Source organism: Aquarana catesbeiana, linkage group LG06 (assembly GCF_042186555.1).
Source record: "Aquarana catesbeiana isolate 2022-GZ linkage group LG06, ASM4218655v1, whole genome shotgun sequence".
NCBI lineage: Eukaryota > Metazoa > Chordata > Amphibia > Anura > Ranidae > Aquarana > Aquarana catesbeiana.
Window position 1 is genome coordinate 282,353,550 of NC_133329.1, and position 23,030 is coordinate 282,376,579.

Here is a 23,030-nt window from a genome sequence, read left to right on the forward strand (position 1 = left end):
CGGCGGCGGACTTTTCCGGCGGACTTCTTCCCAAAAGCCCGCCGGACCTAGATTTGAAGAAAGTTTCAAATCTTTCCATCGGACTCAGTTTCGGGCGGAAAGTCCGCTCGTGTGTGTGCTGGTCCGACGGAAAGCCCGCTCGTGTGTAGGCTGGTCCGACAGACCAAATACGACACGAGGGGATGGTATTGCATCTCGCGCTCGCTGCAATAGGAAAAACAAATCTTCCTATTGCGGCGAGCGCGGGGCATACCAGGCCCTTAGGTCTGGTATGGATTATAAAGGGGAACCCCGCTACGCCGAAAAAACGGCGTGGGGTCCCCCTAAAATCCATACCAGACCCCGATCCGAGCACGCAGCCTGGCCGGTCAGGAAAGGGGGTGGGGACGAGCGAGCGCCCCCCCCCCTCCTGAACCGTACCAGGCCGCATGCCCTCAACATGGGGGGTGGGTGCTTTGGGGGAGGGGGGCGCCCTGCACCCCCCCCAAAGCACCTTGTCCCCATGTTGATGAGGACAAGGGCCTCTTCCCGACAACCCTGGCCGTTGGTTGTCGGGGTCTGCGGGCGGGGGCTTATCGGAATCTGGGAGCCCCCTTTAATAAGGGGGCCCCCAGATCCCGGCCCCCCACCCTATGTAAATGAGTATGGGGTACATGGTACCCCTACCCATTTACCTAGGAAAAAAGTGTAAGTAATAAAACACACTACACAGGTTTTTAAAATATTTTATTAAACAGCTCCAGGGGGGGGATCTTCCTCCGGCTGGGGGGGTTTTCTTCCGGCTTCGGGGGTCCCTCCGCTTCATCTTCTCCCGGCGTCCGGTTGGTTCTTCTCCGCTCTCCGGCCTCTTCTCCCGGTGTCGCAGGTCTTCGGCCGGCCCCTCCGCTGTCTTCATGTAGCTCTATTGCGAGCGGAGGTCCGGACTTCTGGGCTTCTTGGCTTCTTGGCTTCTCTTCTCTTCTCTTCTCCCAGATGTTGACACGACGCTCTCTCCGGCTGGACTGGTCTCTGAGGGCTGCGTTGTGACTTATATAGGCGGAGACCCCGCCCCCATATGATGTCACAGTCCCTGGGCATGCTGGGACTGTGACGTTTTAGAGGGCGTGGTCGACCACGCCCCCTAAAACGTCACAGTCCCAGCATGCCCAGGGACTGTGACATCATACGGGGGCGGGGTCTCCGCCTATATAAGTCACAACGCAGCCCTCAGAGACCAGTCCAGCCGGAGAGAGCGTCGTGTCAACATCTGGGAGAAGAGAAGAGAAGAGAAGCCAAGAAGCCAAGAAGCCCAGAAGTCCGGACCTCCGCTCGCAATAGAGCTACATGAAGACAGCGGAGGGGCCGGCCGAAGACCTGCGACACCGGGAGAAGAGGCCGGAGAGCGGAGAAGAACCAACCGGACGCCGGGAGAAGATGAAGCGGAGGGACCCCCGAAGCCGGAAGAAGACCCCCGAAGCCGGAGGAAGATCCCCCCCCCCGGAGCTGTTTAATAAAATATTTTAAAAACCTGTGTAGTGTGTTTTATTACTTACACTTTTTTCCTAGGTAAATGGGTAGGGGTACCATGTACCCCATACTCATTTACATAGGGTGGGGGGCCGGGATCTGGGGGCCCCCTTATTAAAGGGGGCTCCCAGATTCCGATAAGCCCCCGCCCGCAGACCCCGACAACCAACGGCCAGGGTTGTCGGGAAGAGGCCCTTGTCCTCATCAACATGGGGACAAGGTGCTTTGGGGGGGGGGGGCGCAGGGCGCCCCCCTCCCCCAAAGCAAAAAAAGCCCCCATGTTGAGGGCATGCGGCCTGGTACGGTTCAGGAGGGGGGGGGCGCTCGCTCGTCCCCACCCCCTTTCCTGACCGGCCAGGCTGCGTGCTCGGATCGGGGTCTGGTATGGATTTTAGGGGGACCCCACGCCGTTTTTTCGGCGTAGCGGGGTTCCCCTTTATAATCCATACCAGACCTAAGGGCCTGGTATGCCCCGCGACGAGGCTAGTAAGGTGTCAATCTCGCCGATAAAAGCGGCAAGATTGACATCCTTTTCTAGTCCCGTCGCACCTGAGTCACGTTCAAAATGAACGGACTTGTCCGTGTGTGGGCAAGTCCGTTCATTCTGAAAGTCCGCCGGAACTCCGGCGAAAGTCCGTCGGAAAGACGGGCGGACTTAGCCCGCCGGAAAGTCCCGGCGTGTGTGGGCAAGTCCGTCCGTTTTAAAGTCCGGCGCACCTGGCGGACAAAGTCCGTCGGAAAGTGTGCCGGACCAAGTAGGATAGAAAGTCCGCTCGTGTGTACGCGGCATAAGCAATACAGTTGTGCTTCACAAAGTTGCAGGAACCTTAAGTAATCCTTCTGCAATATCACACCAAGGACTATTCATTTTAAACACTTGACTCTTTCCATTGTATCACTAATGCAGTTATGAATTTTAGCACTTATAGACATATTGATGCTTTAGTTGTTAGACAGTATATTGTTTAAGTTTTGTATATTAGGGTGCAACATTCTTATTGGTCACACAATTGTTTTGTTGCACATGTTTGCTGATAAATACACATATTGAAGTATGTACAAATAAATCTAACTCCTAGCAGCACCACATCCACTTTACTATCTCTATTATATTCTAACACCTACTCTGGTAGCTGTTCAAGTGGAGGCAGCAGCTGTAAACATTATCACCTAGTCCATAGCACGGAACTATCCTTTCTTATTTCCATAACTACCTTGTGTCTTTTTGTTGTGCTCAGTCTTGCCATAGTGAATGACCTGTGACATGAAACTGTCTTTCACAACCTCACTTTAGTATCAGAGTTTGGCTGGTCCTCACTCAGTTTTAAGCCTCCTACACAGCTGTTTCTGTTTCAGTTAATGACTGCATTTCAACCTACATATGACATTGATGATCATTAGCACCTGCTTGGTATAATTGGTTATTCATACATCTGACTCTAATCCTACAAAACCCCTGATTTTGTACAAGTGTACAAAATGTGCAAATGTAAGAATTGATAATGGTTTTAAGCCAAAGGGTAGTCACACCAAATATCGATTTGATTTTGATTTTTCTTCTGTTAACTCACTTTGCATTTTGTAAATTGATAAAAATAAACAAGTAAAATACATATTTTTTAAAAGCATTCCTACTTTAAAGCATTTCTTCACACTGGCCTAAAAATTTTGCACAGTACTGTAGGTTTTCTAGGTATAATGGTAGATTTTAAAAGAGGTGGATTTTTTCCCCTTAAGCAAGACAAGTCCACAATGCTCCTAAGCCTTAAAGTGGTTCTTTACCTTAAAGCGGTAGTAAACTCAAAAAGTAAATAAAAAAAAACTTTTCCCATGCAAGGCAATTTTATATTGTGCTAGTATGCTAGTAGGCCATTCAGGTATCTTATGACCTGGATACCATGAGATCTGAGCAGAGAATGGGAAAATTAGCATTTTGAATGTCCACTAACTCAAGAAATTCCATTGGTCTGAGAGAAGCAGATCTTGCAGACTCCATATACACCCTTTGAACCCTTCCTCTGCAGGAACTGAGATAACCATTCTATGTGGGTTTAGTTGACAGTCCATAAATCTGCCTGTATTTAGGGTAAAGCTGGCAGATTAGAGGGTAGGAATTGAGAAGGGGCAGGGACAGAAATTCTATTTTGTAGCCCCTGGAATTGAAAGATTGGACCCCAAAGTCTGGGATGTCTCTGATTTAGTCTGATGAAAATGCCAACAGACATCCCCCCACTCCAGAGAGTGAGGGCATCCCTTTAGTGTGAGGAGGGCTTCTGGGAAGGCTCGGTATGCACAGAAAACAGTGTCAATCCAGATTCCTAGCAAATTATATTTTCTAGGTCATCAACGCAAAGTAGCAGCACCAAGGGCATAAGCTGCAATTGTTCTAGCTAAACAGAGTCCTCAAAAACAGCAGCATGTTCTCTATAAATTTGTCCAGTCTAGTTAGCACTAGTCAACTAAATGGGCATAGCCGTAATGACTGGTTGTAAGGCAGGACCAACGAGAGCAAAGGTTGTCTTCAAAAGGTTTCAAAATGTCTATCAACAGAATCCTTAAAGAAGGGAACATCCTCAACAGCAACAGTGAGATGCTTGTTGAGAACAGAAATAACAGGATCCACCACCAGGACAGACACATTTTTTCATAAATTCCTTTTCCCTATTATTAAACTCAGCAAAAGGTTTTGGAGGAGTTCTCATGCAAACCACAGTTAATTTATGTGTGCAAGGGAAAGGTCTTTCTAGATTTTGCCAGCCATTTATTGCCCATAAAAGCTTTTTTTGACTGGTGAGATTTTGGTGCTGTTAGGCAAAGGCTAGTACACGCCCTATCAATAAGTGGTTTGGTGTGAAGCCTTATCTTATGCCTCATAAATTGCTGGATGTGAAAACTCCTCTGCAGGATAATTTTCTACATCTACCTCATCATCCTCCATATCATTTGCAAAGAGGTTAAGAGGTTCAATGTCATACTCTTGCATACATTTAGGTATTCCAGAAGCAGAAGAGTGCTTTTTTGCCTGAGACCAAAGGTTCTAGAAGGGCAGGACAGTTTTCCAAACAATCAGAAATAGCTGCAGTGGTGTATGGGAAAGCCTGACATTTTTTTTAAAAGGTGAATGTTATAATAGCATTATCTACCACCAACATTATAGAGATCATTACAGAGGGAGATAACACACTAGAGTGGAAAACACCCCACATGTAAAACATGACCCATTCACAATTTACAGGGAAATCCTGTCTTAGCTTATCCATTCTGCAGGTTCTTTGATGGAGCCATCCATTGCAGTGGGCATACCCCCAAAGGAGTCTTCAGGGGCTGGGTGTCATAGGAATGGACCAAAGTCCTGGACCTGTATAGCTGTGGCTAACTACACTCATTGCAGCCATGTGCTAAGGTGAGCCTGAATGCAAGATCCAGTTCTCAATGCAAACATTACAGGCTAGGTCCATGTATGGTTCCCACGATGTACATTAGGAGTAACTGATTCAGAAACCGCTAGTGAGTCTTCCTCCAATCAGCAGTTCCATTTTTGTAGAAGTTTCATTCAAAGTAGTGAAAAAAATAAAATAAAAAAGAATGGTTTCAAAGACTATGCCATAGAAGAAAAGGGTGGGGTTATACAAGGATGCAGTGGGGGCACTCCCAAAAAAGCTTTTGGAAATGTCCATTCACCTATCCTTTACTATATGATTAGTATATTAACTTTGTAAAGAATGCTTAATCATGTGCTTCAACCCCACTGTATTTGATATCATATTCTTTTTACATTTGTCCAGCTATTGGTGCTTCAAGAAACTGTAGCAGCAATACCTTTTGTGGGCCATCTGCAGCCTCAGAACCTGAAACAAAAGCATTAGCAGGTCTTATAGAAAACATCAAATCCGATATTTTGTTTTACCTTACTATACATTCCTATGGCCAAATGATCCTTCTACCATATGGCTACAAAGATGAGGTTTCCAAAGACCACGATTTAATGGTAAGTAACGCCACTTGTTTAAGTAAGCTTCTTTAGTATTAATTTTACACTAGATGAAAATGGAGACACAGCTATCTGATAAAGTAACAAAATTACAGCATACTGCCATATTTTGTAGAAATTTTAAAACTGAAAGCAGTCTGTTTTATGACATTTGATATTTAAATTGCAGTGATTCATTCACCACCAGTGAATGTTTTCTGAAAGTTACATTCATTACATTATGAATATGCCCCTATGAGTTGTTGCCATTTGGAGGACCATAGCAGGGCTGAGAAAAGCAAAGACATAGGCTCTTGTGTTGACTTTCTCCACCAATACTAATCTTGAATAGAGTACTAGCAAAATAATATAAAATGTTGTCCGAGGACTCCAAGTCTAAAACAAGTGAAGTGGCATAAATCTTCTCAAATTACTACTTCAAAGTGCAAACATGTATACAGTGCGAGAGCTACCCAAGAGCCAAGTTGAATTTGTTCAAGTACTGTATTCTATATTTCTATTCATCAATAATGCAAAGTGGTTACTGTTATTTCTATTCACAGAAAACCTTCTGGAAAGTCAATAAATCATTTAAGCTGGAAATTAGCAAACTCCATATCCTTTGTGGAACTTGTTTTCTATGTTACATATGAAATGTGCATTGTACCAAAATGTTAAAGCTGAACTCTGGGAAGGGTAATGCCGCATACACACGATCGAGATTTTGGTCGGAAAAAGATATGATGGCTTTTCCGAAGGGATTCGGCTCAAGCTTGCCTTGCATACACACGGTCACACAAAAGTTCGCTGAACTTTTAACCGCCAAGAACGCGGTGACGTAAAACACTACGACGAGCCGAGAAAATGAAGTTCAATGCTTCCGAGCATGCATTGAATTGTTTCTGAGCATGCGTAGGAATTATGCACGTCAGAATTGCCACAGACGATCGCATTTTCAGATAGGAACTTTTTCCGACCGAAAAATTTAGAACATGCTCCCAATCTTTTGCTGGCTGGAATTCGGCCAGCAAAAGTCCGATGGAGCATACACACGGTCGCATTTTCCAACCAAAAGCTCTCATCGGTCTTTTTTCTAGGTTTTTTCTGGACGAATTTCCGATCGTGTGTATGTGGCATTACATACTTTTAAGTTTAGGGGTAGAAGAATAAGTTGTAATACTTTCTTTGTTCCTTGCTTCGGCAGTCTTTTACCATGCTGTGTGACTGGTCACCCAAAATCTCTTCTCTAAGGCGATCTGGATAGTGGTCATAATCTGATGACATCACATACTATGCAGGACCAGCAGTCCTGCACTGTATGTGAAGATGGCCCACAACTTGGAGTGTAGGACAGGAAGGAGAGCACCAGAGCCTGCTGTAGCAAGGAAAAAGCTAAGTATTACAGCTCATTCCTCTACCCCTAGCCTTAACACGCTTCAATGTAAGGGTATTTCTTTTTTTTTTTTTTAAACTCAGTATTCAGCTTTAAATATTTGTTGGTTGTAGTGCAAAACAAATGCAACAAATCCAAAACCAAATATGCTGGATGAAATGTGTTAAAGTTAGTAATGGAGAAAGATTCTAAGTGGTATGACAAGTGTCTCCATAGACAGATGATGAATGTATGACCTCTCCAGATTTATATATGTCAGCTTAAAAGCCTATGGAAGTAATCACAAAACAGTGTCTCTCTCCTGATCGACATGTCCCATATGGCAGAGCACTGGAACTCCATGAAAAAGTTGTGGGTGGTTTTGGCAAACTTGCATACCAGCTTTGACGTTTTATCAATTGGTATCCATGTAGAAGATAGGCTGCACGCTTGTAATGCCCTGTACACACGATAGGATTGTCCGATGGAAAATGTGTGATAGGACCTTGTTGTCGGAAATTCCGACCATGTGTGGGCTCCATCACACATTTTCCATAGGAATTTCCGACACACAAAGTTTGAGAGCTTGCTATAAAATTTTCCGACAACAAAATCCGTTGTCGGAAATTCCGATTGTGTGTACACAAATCCGACGCACAAAGTGCCACGCATGCTCAGAATAAATTAAGAAACGAAAGCTATTGGCTACTTCCCTGTTTATAGTCCCGATGTACGTGTTTTACGTCACCACGTTCAGAATGATTGGATTTTCCGACAACTTTGTGTGACCGTGTGTATGTAAGACAAGTTCGAACCAACGTCCGTCGGAAAAAATCCATGGATTTTGTTGTCGGAATGTCCGATCAATGTCCGACCATGTGTACAGGGCATTAGCCTTTCTATTCAGCATCAGGATGGTATTACATTGGGGTAGCTGGCCCTCATTATTGATTTAAAAAGAATTAAAGAAATGTAAAAAGAAGAAAGTCCAATGTTTACTTTAGGTTGCCATTGTTATTAAGTCACATTTTCTAATTTTGCTCCATCTTTGAGTCCATTCTCTGCAAAATGTAATCATCCCAGTACAGGCTCGCATGGGATTTAAACAGACATGGGATAGGAAAAACATTTCACTGCGTATTTCTCTTTTTGACATGAGCAAATGAAGAATAGTATTGAAATGAAACACACACAACCACAAACCAAATGCCCATAAAATTGTATAAAACATGATGTTTAAAATTTGCCAATTTATAGGGCAAATATTTGTAATTTGTATTTATGAAGGATAACTGCGCCAACCCTAAACCTGTACCTTGTGTCTAAACAATTCTATCATACAATTCATGTGACTATACAAAATTAGGTGAATACATAAAATATATATATTCATAAATACACTTTTCACTATCCCACACTATATAGTTGAGAATTTATAACTGCAGCAGATCCTATATTTACACATTTATATTTCTTGGTTTGCACCGGTGACACCACTCACAAATATTTGTAATTGATTACCATTTTTGGGTTACAAGTTTTTCTATTTGAGATGGAGGAAATTTTAATTTTGTTAGCACTGAACTGCAGCATATGTTAAAAACACAGAGAAACTCCAGATTTGTTATAATTTCACCTCTCAAATACATATACTGTATTGTATGCTGCAAAATGTATTTTGCTCCAATAAATTTACCAGGAAGGATTTATTTCATCCACTGTATGGTTTAAGTAGCATAAGATTTCTATAATTTTGTTTTGCCTTCTTTTTGATCAGTCATGTCAGAATAGTTTGCACTTGATGAACCTTGGTCATTTTTCATCCTTACTTATTAAGCTTCTATGATGAACCTAAGGTTAAAAGGCTTGTGCTTCTATGATTAACCTAAGGTTATAGGGATTTTATGCTTTTATGATGAACTTAAGGTGATAAGATTTTATTTGAATGTATTCACCAGAAACACCATACAGTAATTCAACTGACCATAAAATAAAATATTAAATATCACAATGCTTTATCTATTCTGATGAGTAAAACAGCAACCATTTTACTGGCACTACATACAGTATCTCACTTTTTAATAATATTTTAACATGATATAAAGTTCATAGTTGAAAGTTTATCTAGGTATAAGGAAAAGTGGAGCCAATCAGAGGAATCACCACCAAGGAGAAAAAACTTCTATTGAACGGAATCCACCATGGAGGGAACTTCTGAAGGGGACAGAAAGCCCATCACCATCACCCAAAATAACTGACCCTTACCATCAGTGTATGGGCTATACACATAGTATGTAACTAGATGATAGGAACGATCATTCCAGATTAAGGAGCGATCCACTGCACATGCAATCCCAAAACATCCCTCTCCCACTGCACCAGATGGAAAATCCTAGGAGCCCCTCCTCTGAACAGGATAAATTGCCAGGTGTGTTCCAATAGGCGAATGGTAGCTAAAGAATCATATACATGTAAAGGGTAGAAAAGGAACGCTCATTGCGTAGACTTCTTGATAAGGGATGTTTATTGGAAAAATAGGTAAAATAAACTCACATTTGCTGAGAGGTAAGAAAGCAATGAGAAGCAACCAGCGCTTCTAACCATCAAGATGGCCGCCATGTCTCCGTCCATCCACATTCAGCGTCACTCGTCTCTGACGTCGCCCAACGTTTCGTCATCAATATGCGTCTTCAGGGGCTTCTGGTTACATACTATATGTATAGCCCATACACTGATGGTAAGGGTCAGTTATTTTGGGTGATGGCAATGGGCTTTCTGTCACTTTCAGAAGTTCCCTCCATGGTGGATTCCGTTCAATAGAAGTTTTTTCTCCTTGGTGGTGATTGCTCTGATTGGCTCCACTTTTCCTTATACCTAGATGAACTTTCAACTATGAACTTTATATTGTTTTATTTTATTTTATTATATGTTTTTATTATTATATGTTTTTGAGCGCTACACCTTTTCTTTATATTATGTTTATTGTATCCAGCAATTTAGTGTTAGCTGCTTTTTGTTAATTCATTTTTTGTGTATTTAGTGCAACAAATTTCTTATTTTCATTAATATTTTAACATGATTGATCCAAACCTATATTGTAAGATAATGGGTTTCCAAACCTATTTTAAAAAAAATAATTTAGAGCACTTTTTAAGTCATAAAAAAAATCTTCCTCTGTAGCTACTGTATGTGTACAGTAAGAACATTACTTTGCAGAAATGTTTAAAAAACTCACATTTTTTACAAGATGAAAATCAGTGAAATCTGTAATTATCTTTGTAGATGAAAGTTGCAACAAAAGCTAATGCAAAAATGAAGGAAAGAAACAATAATGAATATGCAGCTGGAGCTTCAGCTTCTGTAATTGGTAAGTAAATAGCATATTAATATTAGCAGGTTTTAACAGATTTTTCTTATATAGCCAAGACAGAGTCTAGGATGAACAAGGATCTAGTTGTGGCCATATTACTTGAGCTTCAGCACCCTAACTGTTTTGGTTCAATGTACTAAAGAAAACCTTTTCAATAAATTTTTTTCAATACATTTTAATAATTGTAAATAACAGAACAGAAAGTAACCATTAACTGCAGGAAATACAAAGTGCAGAATGAAGAGTTGTCATGTCAAACACAATATGTTTGTTTCATAGGAAAATGCATCTGTACCAGTGACTTCCTGCTGATGGAAAGAAAGAGAGATAAATGTACAGTATCTTGGACATTCAGAAACAGTCAGTTATCAATAAATACAAGGCTTTCTCTGACTGCCTGAGGTGGACATTGTGATCTGACCGCCCCTCCATCTCAGCCGATCATGCCTAGGAGGTCTATGGGAAGAGGCAGAGGTTGTTCCCATGCAGCCACTGGGGGCAGGCAGGTTCTGTATAATAGGCCCTAATGATAGTCAGAGCACAGCATCAAGAGGCAGGGCAGGTAGGTCTTTCTTTCCTGACAATGGGAATGCTATACAGCCACAAAGAACATGAAGCAGATAGGTAGAGTAGCTAACCAAGCCATCCCTGTCCCTTTTATCTCAGGCACAGACTAGCGTAATGTCATCTACAGCTGCAAAAGTGCTGGTTCTTCCTCCTCATCTACAGCTAATGCTGCTGTTACCCTGAAAATTGGCATGGAGGAGTTGACAGAATTATTTGATCACAGTGTCAGTGCAGGAGGATGCGCAGCAATTAATTGCACCTGAGGACGAGAAGAAGAGCAGTGGTAGCATAGAAGGAGGTGACAACAGGCAGAGAGAACCAACTGATGCACCTGCAGCTTACTGCCAAGCTGGTTAGCATCTAAATGTCAGCTTTGCAAAATCACTGGTTTTACATCTGCTCTCATTCCACCCGATGGAGTCTGCCTCCTCCCATGATTTTGAGGCCTGAGCTGTACCACAGTGGCATTTCCAGCCACCATTTTTTTCACCTAGGCTGGCCATCCTTTACCATTACCATCAGCATAATTTGCAAAAATATAAACAAAACCAGCTTCTGGGGGCAATATGTTTCTTTTCCTGATTTTGCAAAAAGTATTTATTAAATATGTTTTTTTTGGGAGTCATAATCAATTAGAGTGGGTTGCTGCTGCTCTATGCAGGCCAAGTAATAATATATGAATAAACAATATTATTACACATATAACCTATGTGATGCCAGATTATGGTGTCACTGAAGATGTCTCTGAAAATTGTAATGTTTTGTAAAATCATGTACAGCTTGTAGGCATCACCCAAGCATGTAATTTGAATATTTATATTGTTGTCAATTAAGCGCCCTGAAAATACCCTCTCCCTGAGGAATACTAATTTTTAAAACACTTTTTCACATTGGTATATGCCCCTCCAGGGCAGTGATTTTAAGGAACTGATTTTAAGCTTTGTCTCTCTTTAAATCCAATGGAGTTCAGATTGACGACCAAGCTTTTGCAAGTTTGCCAAATGTACCCTGAACCAAACCAGTTTGGCTCATCTCTAATTTTGAGAAGGAGGGGTAGAGAGCATATCACAGGGTGTAGAGAGTTGGAATTAGACTTAGAAGGGAGCTGGATGGGGAAATACAGATTCACTTGCAGTCTGTTTGGATTGGAGCACTATTGTTAGTAGCTACAGTACTACTGCCATAAATGCCCGTGTTAAACTGCCATACCATTTATGTAGAAATTATCACTTTGATAGAAAGTACCTGAGCCCCCTTGGAAGAGTGCCTTTCCCCCAAAGAGTTGTTACTAATTTATAGGAACATAGGCTATGGGAATGTTCGTTAATCAATTAATTAGGAACTTATAAGAGCTACATAGATGAAAGCGGAAACATTCACACTAATTGTATTGGTAAAAGGAAATATTTGAATAGAAAAGCAGCTTATCCTCAGCAAACAAAAATAGCCCATCACTATGGTACAAAAATAAAAGGGTCGGCTCACCGCCAGTCATACTCATCCCTTAACAGGGTTTTTGAAAATTCCTGTCAGCCTCAGGGGTCCCAAAGAGGAGGTCTCCACAGTTCAGCAACTGTGTCCACCTCACAGACAGTTATTGGCTGCTTCCTCTTCCTTTTCTGGACTCTGATGCAAACGGGTTAACCCTTTCAGAACCAAAGTCTCTGCAGTCATGGTTTGGAGGTATTTTCCCATACAAAGGTCTCTCAGAACCTCCGAATTCCAGTTCCCAAATTAGGACTTTCCAATTCAGAGAGTACTGAAAATCAGCCCTTACCTTTCTGAGTGGAATAATCTAGAGTGGAGTGGAATAATCTAGAACTCCTCACCCTGTACGGGTGATAACCCCTGATTATCAGTAATGTTTCTTGAGTTATCCCTTAAAGGGACCACAACCTGAATAGTGGGGGAATGTATCTCCCATCCATGACCCAACCCTGGTATCCTGTACATTAGATATAACTTGTACAGTTTAAGTTTAACAGTTTAAGTTTAACAGTTGTAGGTTAAAATGAACGCACCATGTTCCAGAGGGTTGCAGGATGAGTTTCACACAGACAAGACAGTAAGGTAGTGATTAAAAATCACTGTACCATAATACAGAGGAATGCAAGATAAGTTTCGTAAAGACTAGTAAGGTAGTTGTTAACAATCAATGCACCTGTAAAGGAGCAGAGAAAAGATAATGAGAAGATAATTGCATAATTTGTTGCCACGTTAAACTGTCATTTTATCTATGTAGAAATTATCGCTTAGGCAAAAAGTATCATGGCACAGTGTTAATTATCAAATCAAATAAACAATCCACATACCCAAAGATACCTCATGACAAATTCATCCTGGTTTTCACTATGTAAGAAGTGTAATTTATTTTATTCCTAACAAAATGCAATCACTTGTGCTTTATTTCAGAGTTTCTTAAACTTTTTAATCAAAGGGTCAGTTTACTGTGCTTCAGACTGTTGGGGGTGGGGCAGACAGTGAGTGGGATAAAAAGTAAGCTCTGATATGGCTTTGCAAAATTTTGGGCCAGATAAACAAGCAAGGACTTTTCAGAGTTCCTGGCTTACGCACAGTTTGTCCACAAAAGCTGTAGTTTTCCCTGTTTTATATGTCCAGCTTACTTTTTGTTATACTGTTGTGCTGGAAGTAGCCATCAGAAGATGTAGTCATAAACGGATGGACATGGTCAGCAACATTACTCAGGTAGACCGTGGCATTTAAAGGATGCTCAATTGGTACTAAGGGGCCCAAAGTGTGCCAATAAAATATCCCCCCCACCTTTACACTACCACCACAAGCCTGAACCGTTGATACAAGGCAGGATGGATCCATGTTTTCATGTTGTTTACATCAAATTCTGACCCTGTCATCTGAATGTCGCAGCTGAAATCAAGACCCATCAGACCAGGCAGCATTTTTCCAATCTTCTATTGTCCAATTTTGGTGAGCCTGTGCGAAATTGTAGCCTCAGTTTCCCGTTCTTAGCTGACAGGAGTGGCACCCGGTGTGGTCTTCTGCTGCTATAGCCCATCTGCTTCAAGGTTTGATGTGTTGTGCATTCAGAGATAGTATTCTGCAAACCTTGGTTGTAACGAGTGGTTATTTGAGTTACTGTTGCTTTTTTATCATCTCGAACCAGTCTGCCCATTCTCCTCTGACCTCTGACATCAACAAAGCATTTTTCTCTACACAACTTCCGCTCCCTGGATATTTTCTCTTTTCCTGACCGTACTCTGTAAACTTTAAAGATGGTTGCATGTGAAAATCCCATCTGGCACTAACAACCATGCCACGTTCAAAGTCACTTAAATCCCCTTTCTTCTCCATTCTGATGCTCGGTTTGAACTTCTGAAAGTCATCTTCACCACGTCTAGATGCCTAAATGCATTGAGTTGCTGCCATGTGATTGGCTAATTAGCAATTGTGGTTCCAAGCAATTGAACAGGTGTACCTAATAAAATGGATGGTGAGTGTATATGTAGATTGACTGGTTTTGTATGTGATTAGCACACAGAAACTTTTACTGCCAACTTCTCTAATCAACCATACCACCTTCTCTAATCAACCATAGACTTAAAGTGGTTGTAAAACCCATTTATGAAATCTGACCTATGCACATATATCTGTAGTGTTTACTTATCTCACTCCAAAGCTGTGACATGTCTTTCTTCTACTTCGTTCCTCTGTTATCAGCATGATGACAAGTTCTCTGGCACATGAGATAAAAGCAGCTGGAAATTTGTGTTGGGGAGGTAACTTATAGATAGATAAGCATAGAGCTTGTCTAGTCAGACTGCAGCTCTGCAAGTTTCTTTATTCCTCTGCCTATGTGGAGTTGGGGTGTGTGCCTTTCCTCCAATCAGCTCACACATAGTGTATTCCCAGACTCCACACAATCTGCATGTTCTAAAGAGTGTAGAAAGCTTAAGACAGCAGAATACAAGTAAAACTTATCTAGAAGGATTTGTTTCATCTCTGGGTATCATCTGTTCACAATACCGTGTATATATATGAGGGTTTACATCCACTTTAAGGGCCCCTGGCGTACAGCGCACACGTCACAGTTGTGTCTACTGTGAACCACAATAGCCTGCTGTCAATGCTCAACACTAGAATAGAAGAATGAGTAGCAGAACACCAGCAGGACCAGTTAGCAGTAATAGTGTTTGGTTGTAGCAGTAGTCCATTTCAGGCTTCTGATTTTTTTCTGGAAGCCAGCTGGATGAATGAGTAGTGGGACAGCATCAGTAATGGTAAGGTTTGCTATTACTGCAGCTCTTTAATTTACTTGCAGTTCAGAAAAGGTATTGAAGGCGCCATATCCAGACTGTGGGCTGTAGACTGAGGATGGTTGCTAATTATTTAATACATATGTTTTTTGTTGTATTCTTATAGGGTATTATGATTCTGGTTCATCCGGTGATTGGGCAACTGATATTGGAATAAAATTTTCATATACCTTTGAACTAAGAGACAATGGTACCCATGGATTCCAACTTCCACAGAATCAAATTAAACCTACATGTGAAGAAGTCACCACTGCCATATTGTCCATGGTTGAATATGTTCATGACAACTATCTTGAAAACAGTGGTGTAGCTGTGACTGCTGTCTGGATCAATATGTTTATTTCAGTCATTTGCTTATACTATACAATAAATCTTTAAATGCCTTAGGCATAGTACACACTACTCCCTCAATCACTTCTCAGAAATTGAGTGCCTTTATGCAGGGTGAGGCATCACTGATGGCTATCCTGGTTGCAACTGACAGTGAGTATCTGCTGAATGAATCTCAAATGTCATATGGATAGACATGAATATGTGTTCAGCAAATTTACCACAAGTAGTGTGTATTAGTGCCTGCAAATAAAGAATCAATCAGCAATGTATACTCCAAACCACAGAAAGTCTGTGTCTAGCATGCATTGAATGTGATACCACTGAAATCATTATCAATTAGTCTAATTATTTAGTGATGACTAAACGAAACGTAAAATTGTGGCTTAAATTAATGATATACCTGTGAAAAAATCCACTGAACTATTGTTTAACATTTTTATAATAAATTATGCATTTCAGTTATACTCTGCTACATCCTCTGGGAATGTAAAGTAGAAAACAATCCTTCATAGTCTTGTCTTGTCTAGTCTTGTCATTTGTCATTTGTATGTCAAATTCAGGGCTTTCTCAATAAGTCAGAAGTCTAATTTCATTAATGAAATTTCAGACACAGCTGTGTAAAACTTGTCCAGTAACAGTACAATTTTAATCAAGAATGGCCTGAACTCAAAGACACAAGGCACAGGCAGATGTTTTCATACAAAAATAAAGAGTGTCAGCCCACAGAGGACACATCTGTAAAAAAAAAAAAAAAAAAAAGCCAGTGGCCAGGGCTGGATTTAGACCTTGCCGGGGCTCTATGCACTTCAGGTGCCATGGGCCTCTCATACACAGGAACTAAAATATACAGCAAATCACCAGATTGACATATCAAAGCTTGTTTATGGCATATCATTGGAACTGAGAAGTCATATATACACCGAAAAGTAAAATTGGTTATATAGCTGAAATAAATACATGTATTCATGAAAATATGAATACAAAAAACTCCAAGTAGCTATTGCTGCTATTTACTTTAGTTTCCATAAGTGACAAGGGCTGGTTCAACAATTTACAAAACAAAACTAAACTCTGAACCTGTCAATGCAAAAGTGTTCAATCTTATCACAGCAAAGTTTTACCAACATACAGCTATATGCACATTTGGCATCTGAAAACTCAGCAGACTGTATGTTCTTTAGAAACCTGTTCTCTACATCCAGTAGGCACAGAGCACTTATAGTGTTTCAAGGCTTAGCATGGTTCTCAAATAATTATTTATTAGTGCCAATATGCTAAATTGACTTTCTCAATGACAGTCACACATTTTAAATATGCATGACACAACACCAGTATTTACAGACTGCCTTCCTTAACAACATGGTTTGCTTGTTTCACAAAAATTCATTTAAAACCAGTACAATATTACAATATGATAACTTTTACAGACGATTGCAGGCAAACTATTGCTTCCCAAGATAAAGTTTACAAGTTTTATTTAAAGAGCAGCTCCAATCATATTTGTGTTTATCAAAAGTCAGCAGCTACAGAAACTGTAGCTGCAGACTTTTAATAAACAGATATTTACCTGTTCCAGGATCCAGTGATGTGCTCACCTGAGTTGTTCCTTCCATTGGTCTTCTGTCCCCAGCATCGGCATCTCAACTGTGAGCACTTGGTTTGATAGCTTGCGCTTCACAGTCAGGTTCCCACTGCACATTGTGAATGGTCCAGTCTTCTGGGACCTGTGACATGTTCCAAAAGACTGCTGGGAACTGGGAGTGGGTACCTGTCAAAACCAGGTACCTAAACCCCCCACAAAAAAAAGTGAAGAGGAGAGGAAGGAGGCCTTAAAGCAGAACTTCCCCTTTTGGGTGGAGCTACAGTTTAAAAAATGTTCATAGAAGAGGTCAGGGAGACCAGGGTAATTGCCCTTCTGCCCCCTTATAAATCTAGCTCTGCCAGTGACAAAACAATTTAAAACAGGCTGAACGAAAAAAAAAAAAAAGAACAGATTTTTTTCACACAAGTGAGGTGAATAGAGGAATCCTTCCCACTGGGACATTTTTACAGAAGAACTCCCTGCTGTCAGAATTCACTGATCAGCAAAAGGGCTGCAGCCAGCTGATCAAGAACATTTTTCCAACAAGCCAGTTTGACAAAAGTTGATCTAAAAATCTATTTCTGTCAAACAGTCATGGCCACACATGCATCAAGATTCGGCTGGTCCCTGCTGAACAGGTCAAATTTCAATCCACCTATGGCCAACTTTAGTCTAAACTTGTTTTTTTTTATTATGGGGATAGTGGGGTCTAGTGAATATGAGTGATATAATGCAAAACATTTTGGGTACACACTGCGATTGCAGTTAGATTAGAACAGATGGTTCTACAACAAGCAATGCTGTGCTTTGAGAACTAGAAACCTAAAAAAGCTCTTATCAACATAAAGTAAAACAAATAGCTCCTCAAAAGAAATGTCAACCACAAAATGACCAGTTTACTGATAAATCCAAATTTTTGAGTTAAATAAAGAACTGTGAAAAACAATGCCATTCACACAAGTAAAGCACGGTCTGCTAAATGACCCAAATCTCTACCCAAGCAATTTGTCATCTCTCCTTAGCAGACAAAGCACATGTTCACTTATGCATTTCGGTCCAATCGGCTCTTAATTAATCTGTAACACTTTGTATGGATTATACAGTAAGAAAATATGCTTTTTTGTACCAAAATATAATAAAGCTTACAAAAAATTGGACTTTAATAGTGCAGTATATGGGTTCAACACAAATACAATTTGAATCCAACTCATTTTTATTACAAAAAGTCTTTTAAAAATAAGATTCGGTGAAACTTGTTTTTTCATCACATAATATAATTATTCATTATTGAAACCTCCTCATCTTAACCCACCAGCCTATCCTACCAGTAATACATTAGGAGAAAATCATTGTATTGCATCAATACACAATAAATGCTTTTCAAAGTATTTGATAAAAACACACAGTATCATGGGTAGATAAATGAAATAGTTTAATTTCTTCAGTAGATAGGAAAAGGTTAGTGTGTAAATTACACAGATACATCTTTATAAAATTCATATACATAATGTTCATACAGAGGATCAAATGAATTAATGCCACCTACATAATGCATCCATCCATTATCACAATATTTCCCATATGATTTAGGTGAGGATGCAGGGGGAATCAAGAAAAAACACAATTCAATTAGAAAAACAGATCAGGAATATATCAAAATAGTTCAACAGTTTCAGAGTGAGCAGATGGTTTACTGAGGGCTTTTTGAACTAATATCCTCTGCCATGTACCCAAACTCCATTCCCATTGCCAATGGACCATAGGCCCAGTCTCTTGGTGTAGTTATGTTGATGACATCACATTGCGCATACTTTGAGGCTATGTCAATGACATCATACCGCAGTTGCTTATCAGTCATGTATAGATGGGATGCCCCTAATCCTACTATTCCACCTCTCTACAGCAAAGGAATCACCCCACATGGGCTCAAACAAATGAGTTCCCCATTGACGGGTGGCCCAGAGAAAAAAAGGGGAGGGCAGGAAAAACATAGCACACCCCAGTCAGGTATGAGTAAACATAGGTCACTCCCAATAGGTAGAGTTAGGGAGGTCCTGGAGTGCCTATACAGCCCCCACAGTTTCCAAGCTCATAGCAGGATTACATACCAACATGTTGACATTGCAATAGCCAAACAAGTGAGAAAAAAGTAAAACTTTGGAATTTCTAAAGGTAGAATATCCTCAAAAATCCAACTTTTTATGCACTATCCAAAACACATAAGCTTGGGAAGTACCCCTGCAGGGGAAAATAGTTAAAAGGAAAACTACCTCTAGGACAAGGGTTTGGTTCTGCTCAATGCATGGGAAGGGAAGAGGAGCTGTGCCTGGATGTGATTGTTATCTTGCTTTAAAACACCCCATATGGGATTTCCGTCTGGGTTCCAAGGATATGGACTTAAGTATGCCATTGCTTAATTGACTTTAAAAGGACTCACCTACTTCTCACCTACTTAAGGTATGACTACCTCATGGGGGAAGGGCACCAGGAAACACTCACTGGGCACAATAAAGCATTTTGTATAAGGAGAGATCTACAGTATCTCACAAAAATGAGTACTCCCCTCACATTTTTGTAAATATTTTATTATATATTTCCATGTGACAACACTGAAGAAATGGCACTTTGCTACAATGTAAAGTAGTGAGTGTACAGCTTGTATAAAAGTGTAAATTCGCTGTCCCCTCAAAATAACTCAACAAACAGCCATTAATGTCTAAACTGCTAGCAACAAAAGTGAGTACACCCCTAAGCAAAAACGTGCACATTGGGCCCAATTAGCCATTTTCCCTCCCCGATGTCATGTGACTCATTAGTGTTACAAGGTCTCAGCTGTGAATGGGGAGCAGGTGTGTTAAATTTGTTGTTATCGCTCTCACTCTCTCATACTGGTCACTGGAAATTCAACATGGCACCTCATGGCAAAGAGCTCTCTGAGGATCTGAAAAAAAGAATTGTTGACCGACATAAAGATAGCCTAGGCTATAAGAAGATTGCCAAGATTGCCCTGAAACTGAGCTGCAGCATGGTGACCAGGACCATACAGCAGTTTAATAGGACAGGTTCCACTCAGAACAGGCCTCGCCATGGTCGACCAAAGAAGTTGAGTGCACATGCTCAGCATCATATCCAGAGGTTGTCTTTGGGAAATAGACGTATAAGTGCTGCCAGCATTTCTGTAGAGGTTGAAGGGGTGGGGGGTCAGCCTGTCAGTGCTCAGACCATACGCTGCACACTGCATCAAATTGGTCTGCATGGCTGTCATCCCAGAAGGAAATCCGCTTCTGAAGATGATGCACAAGAAAGCTGGAACCATGCCCTGTGGTCTGATGAGCCAAGATAAACTTATTTGGTTCAGATGGGGTCAAGTGTGTGTTGCGGCAACCAGGTGAGGAGTACAAAGACAAGTAGGTCTTGCCTACACTCAAGCATGGTGGTGGGAGTGTCTTGGTATGGGGCTGCATGAGTGCTGCCAGCACTGGGGAGCTACAGTTCATTGAGGGAACCATGAATGCCAACATGTACTGTGACATACTGAAGCAGAGCATGATCCTCTCCCTTCAGAAACTGGGCCGTAGGGCAGTATTCCAACATGATAACGACCCCAAAGACTCTTCCAACATGACCACTGCCTTGCTAAAGAAGCTGAGAGTAAAGGTGATGGACCGGCCAAGCATGTTTCCAGACCTAAACCCTATTGAGCATCTGTGGGGCATTCGCAAACGGAAGGTGGAGATGCACAAGGTTTCTAACATCCACCAGCCCCATGATGTCATCATGGAGGAGTGGAAGAGAACCCCAGTGGAAACCTGTCAAGCTCTGGTGAACTCCATGCCCAACAGGGTTGAGGCAGTGCTGGAAAATAATGGTGGCCATACAAAATATTGACACTTTGGGCCCAATTTGTACATTTTCACTTAGGGGTGTACCCACTTTTGTTGCCAGCGGTTTAGACATTAATACAAGTGGTACACTCACTACTTTACATTGTAGCAAAGTGTCATTTCTTCAGTGTTGTCACATGAAAAGATATAATAAAATATTTACAAAAATGTGAGGGATGTACTCACTTTTGAGAGATACTGTATATGAAGAATTGCCTGCATGTTCTGTTTATATTTAAACAACTTTTAGTAAAGAACTTTATTTTTATATAAGCTTGCCTGGTCTGAAGTCACTTTAGGACAATCTTAAAGGGGTAAATACATGCTTACACCCAGGGACAAGACGAGGTAGAGAAGATGCAGTACAAATATCTAGCGTGCAATGAAGCTATTGGGAAGAGGCTATATGGCTATTGTTGTGAGTGTGGTATAGAATTTTGATGATAAGAAATATGAGGAATTTTAATTAAATAAAAATTAATGTTTTGGGTGAATGGTAAATTTTAAGAAAAAAACGGTAGTGTCAAAAGTACAGTAGTATGCAGTGCCAGCAGCCGATTATGGCAATTAATAAATAACTTAATAAAAATATGAATTTTGTTCAGACAATCAGTAGTATACCACAATAATTTCCTGAGTTTGTTAAACTATGGGGAATTCTTACCAATTAAATGAATAAGTAAATAGAATTTATTAATATACAAGTATAATTATACAACTTCATACAAAACCGGAATTTCTGGTGATTAATATTTCATACACATAATCAAATAACCCTGGGACAGCCCCAACCAACTATAATAAAGGGTGGCTAACTGTTTCTTAAAGAGGGAGTCCACCTAGAAAAAAAAAATATTAAAAGCCAGCAGCTACAAATACTGCAGCTGCTGACTTTTAATAAATAGTCACTTACCTGTCCTAGAGTCCAGCGATGTCGGCAGCCGAAACCGATCAATCGCTCGGCTCTCGGCTGCTGCCGCCGCCATTCTCTGTGAGGGAATCAGGAAGTGAAGTGTTATGGCTTCACTTCCTGGTTCCCTACTGCGCATGCGCGAGTCGCGCTGCATGTTCTAAGTGGTCCCCGCTATCTCCTGGGACCTGTGTGTTTCCCAGGAGACAGAGGGGGGTGCGGGAAGGGGCTTGACTCCCGCGAGAGTCTATTCCAGGAAGTGGGTGCAAATACCTGTAGTAGACAGGTATCTGCACCCCCCTCCCCCCTGAAAGGTGCCAATTGTGGCACCGGAGGGGGGGGGGGATCAGATGAGCAAAAGTTCCACTTTTGGGTGGAACTCCGCTTTAAACTAAAAAAATAATATCTCTTGTTGCTCCTAAGAAAATTTTCTCTCTCCAGTTGGAAGAGAGAGGGAAATATATCTTGAGGAGCCAACAGATAGATATTACTAATTTGAAAAAAGTCCTAATGTCAAAGGAGCTACCAAATTGGAATGGGCAATAGACAATGTCACTGGGACCACAATAGCCAAATTAGTTGCAATACAGTTTATACTTAATTTCACCCAGACACGGCTTCAACACACAGCATAGACAAATAATGTGGGAAAATTATTAATTACTAAACTATCCTGATACGATAATATGCAATTCCTATGTATTCCTACGTTTACATAAACGGTAACATGCAAATTTCTACAATTTTGGGAAGAAAAAGTTGATTAATATTTACATGGTCTGTATCTCACCACTTTAAAAGGGGAAGATGTCCAAAGGGCTACCAGTATATTCGATTCATCCTGGCAGCAAAATCCAACTTGATGGGGAGTGGTCAATTATCACGAAGCTTCGTGTTCGTTCAGAGAGTGTATCAGCATGTGGGGGTGTGGTCCTTTTTTTGGAATCATATGTGCTTGTTTTTATAGGGTGCAGTCCAATTGTTGAATTGGTACCTTCCCACCTTATGTTTACCATCTCATGTATTTTAATATGTTTCATGTTACTGTGATATGGTGATTGCTTGCCTTCATTACCCCTTTACTTGCTGTGCCCATATCGTGTACCTTGCTGGTTATAAGAAGTTAGACCTAACCAAATATACTGAGACTGTCAGAGATTCTTGGGATCAAACAAACACAACCTTTCACCCATATAATACTGGTGCCAAGTCCTTGTACAATATGTGGATGACTCCGGTATTAT

At 41.0% G+C, this 23,030-nt stretch overlaps 1 pseudogene; it reads left to right on the forward strand.

The window, feature by feature from the left end:
• The window catches only part of LOC141146803 (carboxypeptidase O-like), a 166,940-nt pseudogene extending 151,485 nt beyond the window's left edge, over positions 1 to 15,455 (forward strand).
• The last annotated feature ends 7,575 nt before the right edge of the window (positions 15,456 to 23,030 follow it).